Source organism: Sturnira hondurensis, unplaced genomic scaffold (genome assembly GCF_014824575.4).
Source record: "Sturnira hondurensis isolate 20B ecotype Veracruz unplaced genomic scaffold, ASM1482457v3 Scaffold0006655, whole genome shotgun sequence".
NCBI lineage: Eukaryota > Metazoa > Chordata > Mammalia > Chiroptera > Phyllostomidae > Sturnira > Sturnira hondurensis.
In genome coordinates this window covers 1,696,085-1,711,363 of record NW_028079286.1, presented here as the reverse complement: position 1 = coordinate 1,711,363, position 15,279 = coordinate 1,696,085, and the positions used below count along the sequence as shown (strand labels likewise).

The 15,279-nt window shown below is 34.6% G+C and overlaps 1 protein-coding gene across 6 annotated transcripts in view; it reads left to right on the top strand.

Moving 5' to 3' along the window:
- Positions 1-15,279, top strand: part of AKAP6 (A-kinase anchoring protein 6) — a 481,121-nt gene that overhangs the window by 435,564 nt on the left and 30,278 nt on the right. The window lies entirely within an intron of this gene.

Sequence of the window (15,279 nt, the reverse complement as noted above, 5' to 3'; positions counted from 1 at the left end):
ATCTTACCAAATGAAGCCATTAATTCTCTCCATCATTTCTTCACCAGTGATATTTATTAGTCACACAGCACCCCAGGAAGATTTTGGGAGGTAGCTTACCGTTCTCAGAGCATGTGCAGCACTGTGTGTGTTCTGCCAACGAGGCAGCGCAGTAAAGATCACTGTTTACCTTTCGGTTACGTGATGCGAGTTAACATTTGTACAACAATCTCCACTGTTCCTGCTTGGAGCTCCTACTGATGGAGTTGCCTTGCTGACAACTGGCAAGTTTCCTCGTAAGAGTTTTTCGGCAGTGCTAAAGGTAGGGCTAGGCATCTCTTTTAAGAATTTTGCAATCTTACTGTGATTCAAGCTGTTGCTAGATGAAGAAAATATGTGTGACTGGAATTGTTTTATTGTAATATAGGATAGGTACTTGTCCAGAAAACTCATATCCTTAAGGGAAAGGATTTTTTGATAAAAAGATTGCATTCCCCAGATGACCCTAAAGTCAGTATCTATTACTTGGAGGCCTAATTCTTATGTTTGATTCACAGAAGTGAAATACAAACATATGTGCATTCATACATATATACACACATGTGTAGAATGGAAAGTGTTCCTTGTTTTTATCACCAGTTCTATGTGTATGGAAAGCTCAAGATTCAAAATTAAAAAATCAAATGTAAAGATCTTGCCTTAAAAACAGCCTTCTCTTATGAACTATAATTTTAACAAAGGCTTAATACTTGCAATCTGATGTGTTTGGCGTTGGGACCGGGAAGAAACAAGGTCTCAGGAAGCCTTCTCATTCCTTCGTATCCGTAGCTTCTATGTTGAATCTAGGGGGTGATTTTATCGACAGTCCTGTTTAATTGTTTTGAGCCAAAGTTGTTAAATTTCTTAAGATTTCCAAGTTATTACCAGTAATTAGAATGTGTGTAGTTGGGTGCCTTTTTTTGAAATGAGCTGTGTGTTGTGAAGCTATTTACCTGGAATCTTTTCTTTTTTGTGTTTGGAAGGGCAGAAGAGGCTACTTTTTATTCTATAGTCTGAAGCCTCTAAGCGTGGTAGTGGCCCTAATAAAACTTGCACAAAAACCTACTGCGCCTGGAAAACTCTGACATTTTGGAAGTATTTAAACTGCTTTGAGGAGCCCGAACTGGGTTTCTTTGGGGATTTACTTGAAATCATCTGACCAGGGATGCTCAACTGGATCTTTTCTGACTAGACATTGACATTTTCACCCTGCTTCTGTGGTAAAGGTAAGCTCTAGCTCTGAAACCCTGGCTCAAGCGACTGTATAGGAATAGATATACATCACAAATAGAGAAAAGTCTTTCTTTTCTTTAGATTGGCTGCTGAATGTGTCAGTTGTGTGGAATGATGAGAGGAGCAAATGAGGTTCACTGTGCTAAACAGGGTTGGAAATCACTGTCAAGAAAGGATGGGAAGAGTAGAGAGTGGCACTGATGCAATACCACAGTGAACACAGGGCGCCTCATTAAGTCGGAAATCTTTCTTGCTTCTGATCGCTGTGGGTTGGGTAAAGATTCTAAGTTGCTTTGATGGGCAGAGTAGTATTTCACCACTGTGGGAGGCTGCCTTTGCAGAGAATCGGAAGTCTCTAAGTCATCTTCTGTTTGTTCATTATATGTTTCCACCCCTGTCATCTCCTTCGTGTGCACGGGGACTTTCACTACTGTATTACTAGGGCCTGGGACATACTTGTACCTAATAGATATTTGATAGGTACTTGCTAAATGAATGAGTATATGCTTTCATTTAACAAATTTGGTTTCATTCCAGTATTTGTCTCTTATTTATAACTTGTATGTTTATGGCAACATTTTTATTGTTGTTCAGGTATAATTGTCTCTATTTTCCTGCTACCACGTTCCCCTGCCCCACCCACCCCCCTCCTCCCACTCTCAGTCATTCCCCCCTTTGTTTTTATCCATGGGTCCCTTATTCATTCTAGTATTTCATTTGGAGTTACTATATCTATATTGATTCTCAGTATTTATATTCTCACAAGATGCCTTTGAGTGTTATGTGTCTATAAGATTATGTCACCTTCATGAGACACCATGAAGACGTCTTTTAACTTTTCTTCTTGTCCAATAGGGACAGTGATCCAAGTTCTAAAACATATTGTGAAGTATCCCGTAGTGTACTTTCTGTTCTTCAAAAGTTACTTCTGAAGGAGATTCTGTTTGGGGTATTGGATAAAGTAGTTCTAAAAACGTGGGCTAGGTTAAAGTGAGAGGCTTCGGTTCTCTCTTTGTCATAGGATTCTCTTCATTAATCACTCTGGAAATAGCTTACATAAGAAATGTCACCTAATCATCTATCCAGTGCTCTTCATTGTTCAATTTACATCTGTTTGTGATGATTTGACTCCTGACGGTCTTCTCCCCTGGTCTGAAGAAAGCATCCACACAGCCACTTTCTACTCATCCTTGCATTCCTAAAACCCCGTAGAGTACCTATGACTTAATGGGCACTCCATAATATTTGTTAGATTAATCAATTTTTTTTCTAAGTAATGCACTATAATAGTCAATGTTAGAGATTCAGAGGTAGATAAGAAACTCTCCCTCTTTTCAAAAGTGAACTTAGAAAGATAATACTAATATACAAATTACTATAATACTAAGCAATATTCATAATTACTGCCTTTAAGCTTACAGTTAATACTGACAAAAATATAAAATCTTTTAATTGGATTCAGAAAAATTCAGATAAATGTTTAAATGTCAATTAAACAAATTTCTTTATTACTCCTAAGTAGGTAAATAATGAATATATTTATCTCTTTTTTTAAAAATGCAAGAAAATGTTCTGGCTGGCATAGCTCAGTGGATTGAGCATAGGCCTGTGAACCAGAGGATCATGGTTCGATTCCCAGTCAGGGCACATGCCTGGATTGCAGGCCAGTTACCAGCAGGGGGTGCATGAGAGGCAACCATACATTTATATTCCTCTCCCTCTCTTCTTCCCTTCCCCTCTAAAAGATAAATAAATAAAATATTTTTAAAAATTGCAAGAAAACAGGAGATCTTATATAAAATTTTGTAGGTCAAAACAGACAAAGCTCCAAAGCATCTATGTCCTTTATCATCAAGATTTGAGATTGCATAATTATTTGACTCAATGCTTTGTTCTTCCTATACTCAAGCTCTTTGCCCAGACTTACTTTTGTTTATTTTGTGTTACCTATAAAAATTAATCTCTTGAATTTTGTTCCTTTGACTCCTTTCTCTGAAACAAACTATCAATAACAAGAATAAGAGACAGATCCCTAAGGATTCTATAATTATTAAAAGAAAATAAAGGGAATATTATGAATAATAAAGACCAGAACAGAAATTATTGAAATTGAAGATAAAAACAATAGAGAGAAAATCAATTATGTTAAACTGTTTTTAGATCAGTGAAATTGATATATCTCTAGCAAGATCAGAAAACTACAGACCAATATCTCTCATGAATACAGATAAAAAATTCTTAACAAAATTGTATCAAATCAAATCAGCAATATATCAATTTTATATTATGATCATGTAAAGTTTATCCAAAAAAATGCACAGTTAGTTTAACATTTGAAAGCAAAAGTCAATGTAGTTCACCAAATTTACAACTAAGGGAGGAAAACTATGTGATTATCCCAGTAGGTTCAGAAAGTGCATTTGTCAAAATTGAACACATGTCCTGATGAAAACTTGGAAATCTAAGAATAAAGTAGGAACTTCTTCAACTTAATAAAGGGCATATATAAATAGTCAACTGATTGCTTTACTTGTGGTATCAGAAAAACAGCAAAGATGTCTATTTTTCACCTTTCTATTGAACATTGTACCAGAAGTTTTAACCAGTGCAATAAAGTAAGAAAAAGGAATTAAAGATACATTACTTGGAATTTAACGAGCAAAATTACCTTTACTCACAGGCTCTATGATATTCTATGCAGAAAATGCTATAGAATCTCCAGAAAAGATTGTAGAGCAAAAAAAAAAAAAAAGGAGTTGAACAAGGCTACAGAATGCAAGTTAGTATACAAACACCAATTGTAGTTTTATATACTATCAATGAACAATCAAAAATTAAAAACCAATATCATTTGTTGTATAATAGCTGCAAAAACATGAAATACTTATGGATATGCTTAACAAAAATATGTAAGATCTATTTTCTGAAAACTACAAAGCATTGCTTAGAAAAACCAAATAACTAAATGAGTGATGAACTATATTGTGTTCGTGAATCACAAGGCACAGTGTTGTTAAAATATTAGTTATTCCCAGATTTGTCTGTAGAGTTGATGTAATCCAAATGAAAATCTCAGTGATGTTTTGGTTCAAATTTATAAGCTGATTTTAAAATTCATATGGAAATACAAAGGAGCTAGAATAGACAAAATGATTTTGGAAAAGATGAATAAGGCTGGAGTACTTATAGCTCCTGACTTCAAGATTTACCATAAAGCTATAGTAGTCAAGAGAGTATGGCATTGATATCAAGCCAGAAATAGATCACTAGGATAGGATATAGAGCTGCACATAAATGGGCAATTGATTTTTGACAAATATGCAAAGGCAATTCCAAGGATAGTCTTTCAACAAATGATACTGGAGCAATGAATATCCATAGGTAAAAATATGAAATTGAACTATATATTGCACCATATACAAAAATGAAGTTAAAATGGATCATAGACTGAAATGGAAAATGTAGAAACCATTTAGGAAAAAAATTACAGGGTAGAATCTTTGTGACCACTAGAAGAGTTATAAGGGGTAATGAGGAAGCTTTGGGGGGTGATTATATACTCATGCTGTTAATTATAGTGATCATTTTGTGAGTATATTCATATGTCAAAACATCTAAAATTGTGCATTTTAAGTTATGGAGTTTATTTTATGCCAATTATATCTCAGTAAAATTGTTTAGAAAAATACATGAGCATATACAGAATTTTACATACTTACAGATGGGTTGATTACCCTGAAGCCTGGCAGTAAAAGTGGGTATCCCTTTGTGAAGGAAATAATAATAATAATAATAGCTAACACATAGCATTTAACATGTGTCAGGCACTGTTCTAAGTAATTTCCATGTTAAGTCAATTAAGACTTTTAACGACTGTATGGTATATATGTACTATTATCCACTCAATTTTATAGAAGAAAAGCATGAGGCAAGGACAAGTTTCAATAATTTGTCCAGAGCCATGCAGCTAATTTGTAAGTGATCTGCCATTCAAACCTAAGCATTTTATCTCCGAGTCAGTGTCCTGAATCAACATCCTAAATTGTCTAAAATGAAGCCTTTCTTTAATGATAAGAATGGTATATCTGCAACCACTTTTTAAAAAATCAAGTAGATTAACAGACATTTTGTAAATGCAAATAGCCTATTGTATTTTGAAAATATGAATAGGTAATCTCATTTTTCCAGTACAATTTAGAAAATTCTGGATTAAATTTCTTCATTGCCACAGGGGATGTTAAATGCCTCAAATTAGCCAAACCTAAGTGGGCTAGGAAAGCAGTAATTTCTTTAGAGAACCTTAACAAACAGGAGTAAGCAAGCATTTTCCCTTTTAAAGTATTAGAAACCATAGAGAGGAGAGAATTTGGGCTGCCACGTGAATTGGTTCATAGTTTATTGGCACTTAAAGATTTTCTCTAAGTACTTGGGCCTTCTTATTAAATTTACACAGACTTGGCAGAAACTCCTGACTTTCATGGAATTTGTATTAAAAAGACCAGTTTTCCAGCAGTGATTTGTTTATATTACAAATTAGATTTCTGTTTTCAAGTGCCATCTCAAAAAAATTTTCTCTGTTGGACAGGTTCAGGCTAATATAGACCAGTTTCCTCAGGGGAATCCGTTTATTTTATTTACTTGTGTTAATTTTATTGTCTGGCCAAGGTTCTTCTAGAGGCAAGTGGTATACATGTGAGAGAATGGAACCGTTGTGTTACTTGCTAGCAGTATTGAACATGTATGATGTCTTAAGTCACTGGGTTACCATTTTTCATATATCATTTTGGTTAATCTTCATAACAACTATAGGTGAAGAAGTTAAATTTTTTAAATATTAATTACCCAAGATCATAGAGTGAGTGAGTAAGTAGAAGAAGAAGATCTGTGTCTGTGTATATCTGATTCTAGGACTTTAAACTCTTATAGTGATTAATGGGTTTATTAATGGTTTCCCTTCAAGACTACATTGGTTGGTTATCATATCCTATATTAATGGTTGTTTTTTTTTAATTGGAAACTGCCTGGAATTATTTTTGAGTGGAATAAAAGAAGAATCATAAACCACTGACAGTACAATAATTTCTGTTAATGTACCATTTTCTATTAATTGGTACATCCTAAGAATTTTTGCATGATGTGTGAAAGAGTAAAGACTCCAGGTAAATTGGATTTAGTTAGAAAATTCTGTCTAATCTAGTACTTCCCTCCATCCTTATCCTTGGCTCTTCTGTGAAGAAAGACTTGGATTCACTGGGAGAAATGCATGAATGGAATTCAGTATTGGTCTTGTTTGGAAAAAACGAGCATATCAAACAATGGGAAATCACTGAATTAAAAAAAAACTTGACTCGAGAAAAAGTTTCATTTGAAAAATTGAAAAGTTTGACTAATAAAGTTTAGATTGTAGCATGTATTCTTATGAATGAATGAAATGCTTTGGATAAAGTTATCATGTATCATCACTCAATAGTTTTTTCTTCAAAAGTATTTCTAAAAGTAATAAGATGAGTTCTGTGTAAAACTTGCTTGACAACAATAAAGGGGAAAAAATGACCTGACAGTTAATATATGTGTGAAGCTTAAATGGAAAGGTACTTTCAAAGTATTGCAAATATAAGGCTTTTGGGGTGTTGATTTGGATGTAAAGTCTAGGATTCTACCACCAATGTCCCTGCTTTGTCAGACTTTACAAGATCTTTGTACATTACAACTCTTCCTTTCTCTCGCAACTTTCCCAATTCAGTTCCTTCTGTCAGCCTCAGCATATGAACGAATGCTGTACCTACTTGGAAATACTCAAACTAAATTAAGATATAAACACATAGGTAAAAGGACAGAAAATTTTTATAGTTTCCAGAAATCTGTGAATGTGATTTTTTAAAAATAAAACCTGGTGAAGACACAGGGATCATACTCAGAAAATGAAACTGGGTTGACAAAGTGTCTTATGCTTATCAATGATGTCCCCTTATTTGGATGTCCTAATTCTACACCTAGATTTTTGTGGAGAAATGCACAAAAGAAGTCATCCAGAAGTCATTCAGAATAGCTGAGGACATCACTAGTATGACAGGTGGGGGTGAGAACAACAATGCGCAGAATAATGTATGGCTTGTTTCTCCCACACACCAGTAGTGTTGCCATTGGGAAACACCATGTGGCGACCATTTCAGGGTACTGTCACCTTCACATTAGTGCCAGGGACAGGTCTCTGTAAGATACTACTTTGCTCGTACTATATATCCTGTAAAGGACTCAGTTCAGCTCTGCTTAGCACTTTTTGAAACCCAAACCTTTACCTAAAAAGAAAGGAAACTTTTGTCTATCTCAGTTTCCTCACCTGTCTAACTCATCCTATAAGGCCTCTGAATTGGTACTTTTTCTCAAACAAATGTTTTAAACCTGAATGATCTGGATTCCTTTGAAATGCCTTTATTTCAGCAAGTGTGCCTTTGAATCCTTAGCAAATTTAGGGCTTAAGATTTTAGTCTTCACAAAAATATAAGTATCTATTTTCCTTTTCCCCTGTCACTCCAGAGCTCTAGCATTGAAAACAGAACCTTGTGTTCAGAAAATCTCTGCACATTTGTTGGCCTTGAAAGTATGCAACACATCTAACCACATAATTGAAAATAATAAGGGCACGATAAATGGGATGGCCCCAGGGTAAAACACCCAAGGGATTCAATTGGTGTCACTTTGCATCAATGTCCATGCATCATGGTAATTGAGGTAACATAACCAATTACCACATTTTAATTAGAGTTCTAAGAACTTGAGAACATTTGCAATGATGAGACAGCTCACTTTTAAAAAAGAAAAAAAGAAAAGGTAGAAAGAATAAAAGAAAATGGTAAAAAAAAAACAAAACACCCCACACATTATATTACCCAAGCTTGTTTCTCACAAGCAGAGCATATGTTCAAATAAAATGATGTTTTGTAAATCTTCTTTATTTTTGTATCTCTCGATCTCATTATTTAATGATGCATTTTGGGACATCAAGTATTTTAAAATCTAGTTTGTGACTAGAGTAATAGCATTCTCATCCTAATATGACTGATGATTTTAGAAATTTATGACTAAAAATTTCTCTAGATTATGGCCTTGGCTTATGATTTCATTTTGCATCTAAGTGTTTCTTGCTATCCTAACTTGGGGTTTCATTCTAACTTTTAAGTCAGTGTCTGAATGCCATGACATATTATTAAATTACTTATTTCTCTGGCTCTAGTTGCTAAACAAAAATAGATCTAGATTCCACCCCCCTATAATGAAGAGCAGAATTACTGCATTGAGAAAATAATTTTGACTTGTGGCAATTATTTTTATAAGGCTTGAGTTTAAGTGAAAAACCTCCTGTAAAATTTTAGTGCTGCTACATAATCAAGTAATTATGTAATTACTTGTACTTAATTACTTACAAGAGAGATGGTTGTTAAAAAATCTTTATACATGTCAAAAACAGCTTCCTTCTTTAGAGTATTTCTAGCCAAGCTTCAAATAGAAAAAAAACTCTTTTAAAAGCAATTTCCAATAAATTTATTTTCCTTTCACAGATCTGTTACCATTTTCTTTAAATATATGAAGGTGAGTTATATACAGGTCTACATGCCCTATCTCCTGTTTCCACTCAAAATGGTCAAAAAGGAAAGGAAGAAAAGAAGAAAGGGAAGGAGGAAGTGAGGGAGAGAGGGAGAATAATAGAAATGATTTTTAAATTACATTAGAAGGGCTTGATTTTAAATATAAGACATGTGTCCCTGATGTGAAGATTTCCAGTAGACAAAGTAGATTTTCAAGGGACGTTGAGAAATTTCCTTTCCTTGATGTTGGAATAGAATGTGGTGACTAAGAGCTCGGTCCAGACTGTGCCATGCCATTTAGTAGTCACGTGATTGTGACAAATTACCTTGTTCTTCTATGGCTCAGTCTCTTCATCTGTAAGACAGAGATAGCAAAAATGCCTGCCTCCGGTTACGTGAGGTATAGATGCAAAGTTCTTTGAACGACGGCTGCTACAGAGTCAGTTGGCGTTGCCTTCTATTATGCTATCATAGGGACCAAGTCTTATTTATCTTTGTTAATTGTCTAGAAACTAATGCATTGCCCTCATGCTAGGCAATTAATGTATCGTTTACTTAATAAACACATGAGTAAATCATAAAGAAGTGAATAGTCGAGGAAATCTTTCTTAAGTGATAGATTTCATGTTCGACATAACGCTGCATCCTTACCTTCCTCTACTTTCCAGCCAGACTTGGCAAACACTGAACCAGTTGAATTAATCTAGACACAACCTTGTCAGTACAGGTTGATTTTCTTTATTGTTCTCTAATTTTCAATTTTATTGATTTTTATTTTAGTTTTAATATTTTTTTGTTTATTTTAGGCTTAAATTGCTCCCTTAAAGTAGGAGCTTAGGTTATTGACTTTTTAAATCTGTCTTCATTTCTAATATATGCATTGTATGCTAAAAATTTTCCTCTAAACACTACTTTTGCTGCATCAAACAAACCTTTATAAATTTTATTTTCATTTTTAATTAGTTTAAAATATTTAACAATTTATCTTGATACTTTCTCTTTAGTCTAGGTATTACTTGGAAATATGCTACTTATTCTCCAAATACTTTGTTATGTTTAAGCTTTCTTTTTGTGAGTGATTTCTGGTTTAATTTCATAATGATCTGATATCACACATTGTTTGATTTCTATTATTTAAAAAATTTTAAGGTATGTTTTGTGGCTCAGAATGTGGTCTTATCTTGGTGAATGTTCCATGTGAATTTGAGAAGAATATGCATTATGCTGTTGTTGACTGAAATATTATATAAATGTTGATTAGATCCAGTTGATTGATAGTGCAGTTCAGGTCAACTATATTCTTAGTAGTTATTTTGCCTGATTAATATATTAATTACTGACAGACTAGAGCTAAAATCCTAAGTCCTCAGTGCTGATCAAAATCCAGCTACAATAATAAAATTTTCTCTTCCTTCTTGCAGTTCTTTTCATTTTTGCCTCACTATTTTGATGTCTTCTTGTTAGATTGATACACATTTAGGATTGTTGCATCTTCTTGGAAAATTGATCTCTTTATTATTAATGCCCCTCTTTATCCCTGATCATTTTTCTTGTTTTTGAGTCTGCTTTGCCTGAAATTTATATAGCTACTCCTGCTTTCTTTTGATTAATGTTAGCATGATGTATCTTTCTCCATTCTTTCAACCTTTCTGAGTGTTTGTGTTTAAAGTGGAATTCTGTAGATAACATGTAGTTGGTTCTTCTTTTTTCTATTCTGGAAATATTGATCTTTAATTGCAGTACTTAGACCATCTACATGTAAAGAGGTTATTAATATAATTGGAATAGTATCTATTATGTTTATGACTACTTTCTATTCATTGCATTTGTGTCTTGGTTTCTTTTACTCCATCTTTAATTTTAATGAAGCATTTCGGGACTTCATTTTTGTCCTTTTTAGCATATCAATTCTATATCTTCCTGGAAAATTTTTAGTGGTTATCCTAAATCTTGCAATATATTGTATATGTTTTAAACTAATGTAAGCCTGCCTTTAAATAACACTGTACTATTTCACATGTGTAATGCTGATAACTTGTAACAATATTTTCTGTTTCTCCCTCCCATCTCTTAAAATGTTGCTGTCATTTATTTCCTAAAACATGAATACCACCACTACTTTATTTTTTTATTTAATTCTTATTCAAGTACAGTTTTCTGTTTTATGTTCCAAGCCCTTCCCCATTACTACTTTAAATGAAAAGTGTCTTTTAGATTAATTAAGAATAATAAAGATACAATATTTTATTTTACCTTTATTTATTTCTTCCTTCATGCTTTTTCCTTTAGACAGATCCAAGATTCTGACCTATTATAACTTTCTTTCTTCTTGAAGAACTTCTGTTAAAATTTCTTGCAGGGAAGATCTGCTGACAGTGAATTCCTTCAGTTTTTGTTTTTCTGAGAAAGCTTTTATTCAGTTTTGAGGAGAGTTTTCTGAATTACAGGTCAGTGGTTTTTTTTTTCTTCCTTTTGATAATTTAAATATGTCACCCTAATCTCTTCTTGTTTGCATAGTTTCTGATGAGAAGTCCACTGTAATTGTTGTCATTGTCCCTCTGTAGGTGAGGTTTTTTCCCCTCTAACTTCTTTCAAGATTTTTTGCTTTATCTTTGGTTTTCTACAGTTTGTATATAATATACATAGATATAGAATTTTTTTGGTGTTTATTCTGTTTCCTGGCTCAGTGGTTTCATGTATGTCATTAGTTTTGGCATATTCTCAGCCATTCTACTTTAAATATTTCTTGTCCTCCGTTCTCTCTTTGTTGTCTTTCTGGATCCCAATAACATACACAGGGTCTGGCAGAAGTAACACCTGCTTGAGTATGGTTGGTAGGGTAATAATATAGTTGTAATAATTTATAGTTTTAATTTGAACATTTCACCTAAAATGTCATATGGTGTACTTGAGTGTGATATTGTTATGTTACAGAATTATATGCTTATGATTTTGTAATAAAAAATCAGATCCCGCATATTGGGTTCTTTGAATTTGTCTCAAAGCTCTTGGATGTTTCCTCCTTTTTATCACTTTTTTAACTGCATTTTATTTTGTAATTTTTTATTGGCCTAATTTCAAGTTCTTTCCTTGGCCATGTCCAGTCTACTGATAACTCTATCAAAGGCATTCTTCACTTCTTTTATAGATTTTTAAACACTTCTGACATTTCCTCTTGATTCATTCTTGGAGTTTTCATCTCTCTGCTTACATTCCCCATTTATTCTTGCATGTTATTTACTTTTTTTCATTAGAACCCTTAATATATGAATTATAGTTACTTAAATTTTTCTCTCTGTTAATCCCCAAATTTATGTCATTTCTGAGTCTGATTCTGATCATTGCTTTGTCTCTTTAGACTGTATTTTTTTCTTGCCTTTTAGCATGACTTGCATTTTTTTGTTGAAAGCTAGACATGATGTACCATGTAATCAGAATTGAGATAAATAAGACATTAGTGTAAGGTTTTATGTTGATCGGACAAGTTGCGCAGTTGCATTTAATGTTTGCCATAGCTGTAATTCTTTTTTTTTTCTTTTTTTTTTTTATCAATGTATGGTTGCTTCTCATGCACCCCCTGCAGGGAACTGGCCCCTGCTGGAAACTGGCCTGCAACCCAAGCATGTGCCCTGACTGGGAATCGAACCACGATTGTCTGGTTCGCAGGCCCGAGCTCAATCCACTGAGCTACACCAGCCAGGGCCCATAGCTGTAATTCTTTTATGCTGAACTTCAAATTCCTTTAGTGTCCTTGTTTTTATCTCTTCTGTTACTTTTGAAGTCCCCTAAGAATTCTCCCTCAGATACCTGTAAGTTATCTTTTAGCTCAAATCCACTGTGATTATACTGGAACCCTACTGGTAATAAGTGAGGAAGGAAAAGTGTCCTATATTTTAAAATTGACTCTCAGTTTTCATAGGCCTGTGCCCTTGGGCTGTGACCTTCATAACGATTTCTCAGCTTCTTCGCCTGCTTAAATGAGATAGGAAGGCTAGAGGGAGTGAAGTAGGAGAAATGCCTTTCACCCAGGTGAAGGGATAGGCTCTCCCTAAAATTTTTGTCCTGCCGAAGTAGCCTGTGTTATTTAGAGTGTTTGGATGTGTTTCACAATGGTTACTCTTCCCATCCCACTCTCACAAGGAAATCTTTCTTAGCAGTTTACTGTGAGAACCTGCTGGGGTTCTGGGAAGTAAAGCCCATAAAAATGTGGGGTCCCCCTAGTGTTATAGCCCCTAGCACTTTTTTATTCTCAAACTGTCCACACACAGCCTTCAGCAATTTATTAAAATTTTCTATGTAAGAATTGCTACCTGTGTATGGCTCCAGTCTACTCAGCATACCACTCCCTGTTGGGCTTCAGGGACGGAAATGCTACTGTAATGGTATTCTCTCTCTGAACCAGGATGTGCCGTAGCTCCATTTTGCTGATAAATCAAAGCTGATAATCCCTCAGCGTCCACAGACTGTATCCCATCTGACTACTGTGCACCTAAATAAGGAGGTAAATGGGGGCACGCTCAAATGACCAGAAGTTGAGTTTATTTGGGAATAATAGAGGAATTGCAATTTTATAGCGAGCTTGTTGGTTGAGGGTTTCGGATGGATGTATTTATGAGCACGGAGTGTAAAGAGGGAGAAGTCCATTCAGAATCCAAGCAGTAAGTTCACTAGCTCCAGGAAGGACAGAGACGTGTGGCAGATGATCATTGGTCAGGAGGGACGCTTTGGTCTTCTGTAAATCAGGTACGTACAGGAAATCAGTGTCTCAGTTCTTAAGTTCTCTTCTTCTGAGAAAGCATGATTTTCTATGTCATATCCTTCAGTTCCATTTTAGATTAAAATTCTTTCCCAATACATAAGCCTTTTGTCCCAATATTGTTTTTGTTTTTAATTACATTTTTCATATCACCATTTATCCCGTTCTTCCCCTCCCCACCTCAATCACCACACTGTTGCCCATGTCCATGAGTCCCTGTTCCTTTATGCTTGATCCTTCCACCCCCTAAACTCTCCCTCCAGCCCCAAGATGCCCTTGTCATCTTGCTCTCCATCTATGAGTCTGTCTGTTTTGCTTGTTAGTTCAGTTTGTTCATAGATTCCACATATGAGTGAAAGCATATGGTATTTGTCTTTCTCTGACTGGCTTATTTCATTTTGCATAATATTCTCCAAGTCCATCCATGCTGTCATAAAAGGTAAAATTATCTTATTTTTCTGGCTGAGTAGTATTCCATTGTGTAAATGTCCCACAGTTGTTTTATCCACTCATCTACTGATGGACACTTGGGCTGCTTCCATATCTTGGCAGTTATAAATAACACTGCGATGAACATAGGGGTGTATATGTTTTTTAAATTAGTGCTTTGGGTTCTTTTAGATATATTCCCCAAAATGGCAGCACTGGGTCAAAAGGCAGACCCATTTTGAATTTTCTGAGGTATTTCCATACTGCTTCCCACAGTGGCTGTACCAGTCTGCATTCCCACCAACAGTGCAAAAGGGTTCCCCTATGTCCACATCCTCACCAGCACTTGCTATTTGTTGATTTATTGATGACAGCCCTTCTAACAGATGTGAGATGTTATCTCATTGTGGGTTTAATTTGCATTTCTCTGGTGATTAGTGATGTTGAGCTCCTTTTCATATGTCTATTGCCCATTAGTAGTCCTTTCTCGAGAACTGTCTATTCAGATCCTTTGCCCATTTTTTTAATTGGGTTGTTTGGGGGGTATTCAGTTTTACAAGTTATTTTTAATTTTTGGAAATTAACCCCTTACCAGATATATCTCCTATTCCATGGGTTGTCCTTTTGTTTTGTTAATTGTTTCCCTTGCTGTGCAAAAACTTTTTAGTTTTATATAGTCCCATTTGGTTATTTTTTCTTCTGTTTCTCTTGCCTGAGGAGATACATCCAAGAAAAAATTGCTACAAACACTGTCTGAGATTTTACTGCCTATGTTTTCTTCTAGGATTTTTGTGATTTTGCAGCAAATATTTAAGTCTTTAATCCATTTTAAATTTACTCTTTTGCATGGTATATGAATATGGTCTAGTTTCATTTTTCTGTACATATCTGTCCAATTCTCCAAACACCATGTTAAGTAAACTATCTTTAGCCCATTGTATGTGCTTGCTTCCTCTGTGGAATATTAATTTACTATAAAGTTGTGGGTTTACCTCTAAGCTGCTGTGCCATTTCATTGATCCATGTGTCTGTTTTTATGCTAGTACCATGCTGTTTTTATTACTATGTCCTTATAATATAGTTTGATATTAAGGAGCACGATTCCTCCAACTTTGTTCTTCTTTCTCACGATCACTGTTTCTATGTGGGGCCTTTTGTGGTTCCATATAAATTTTTGAAATATTTGTTCAAGTTCTGTGAAATATGTCATTGGAATCTTGATTGGAATTGCATTGAATCTATAGATTGCTCTGGGCT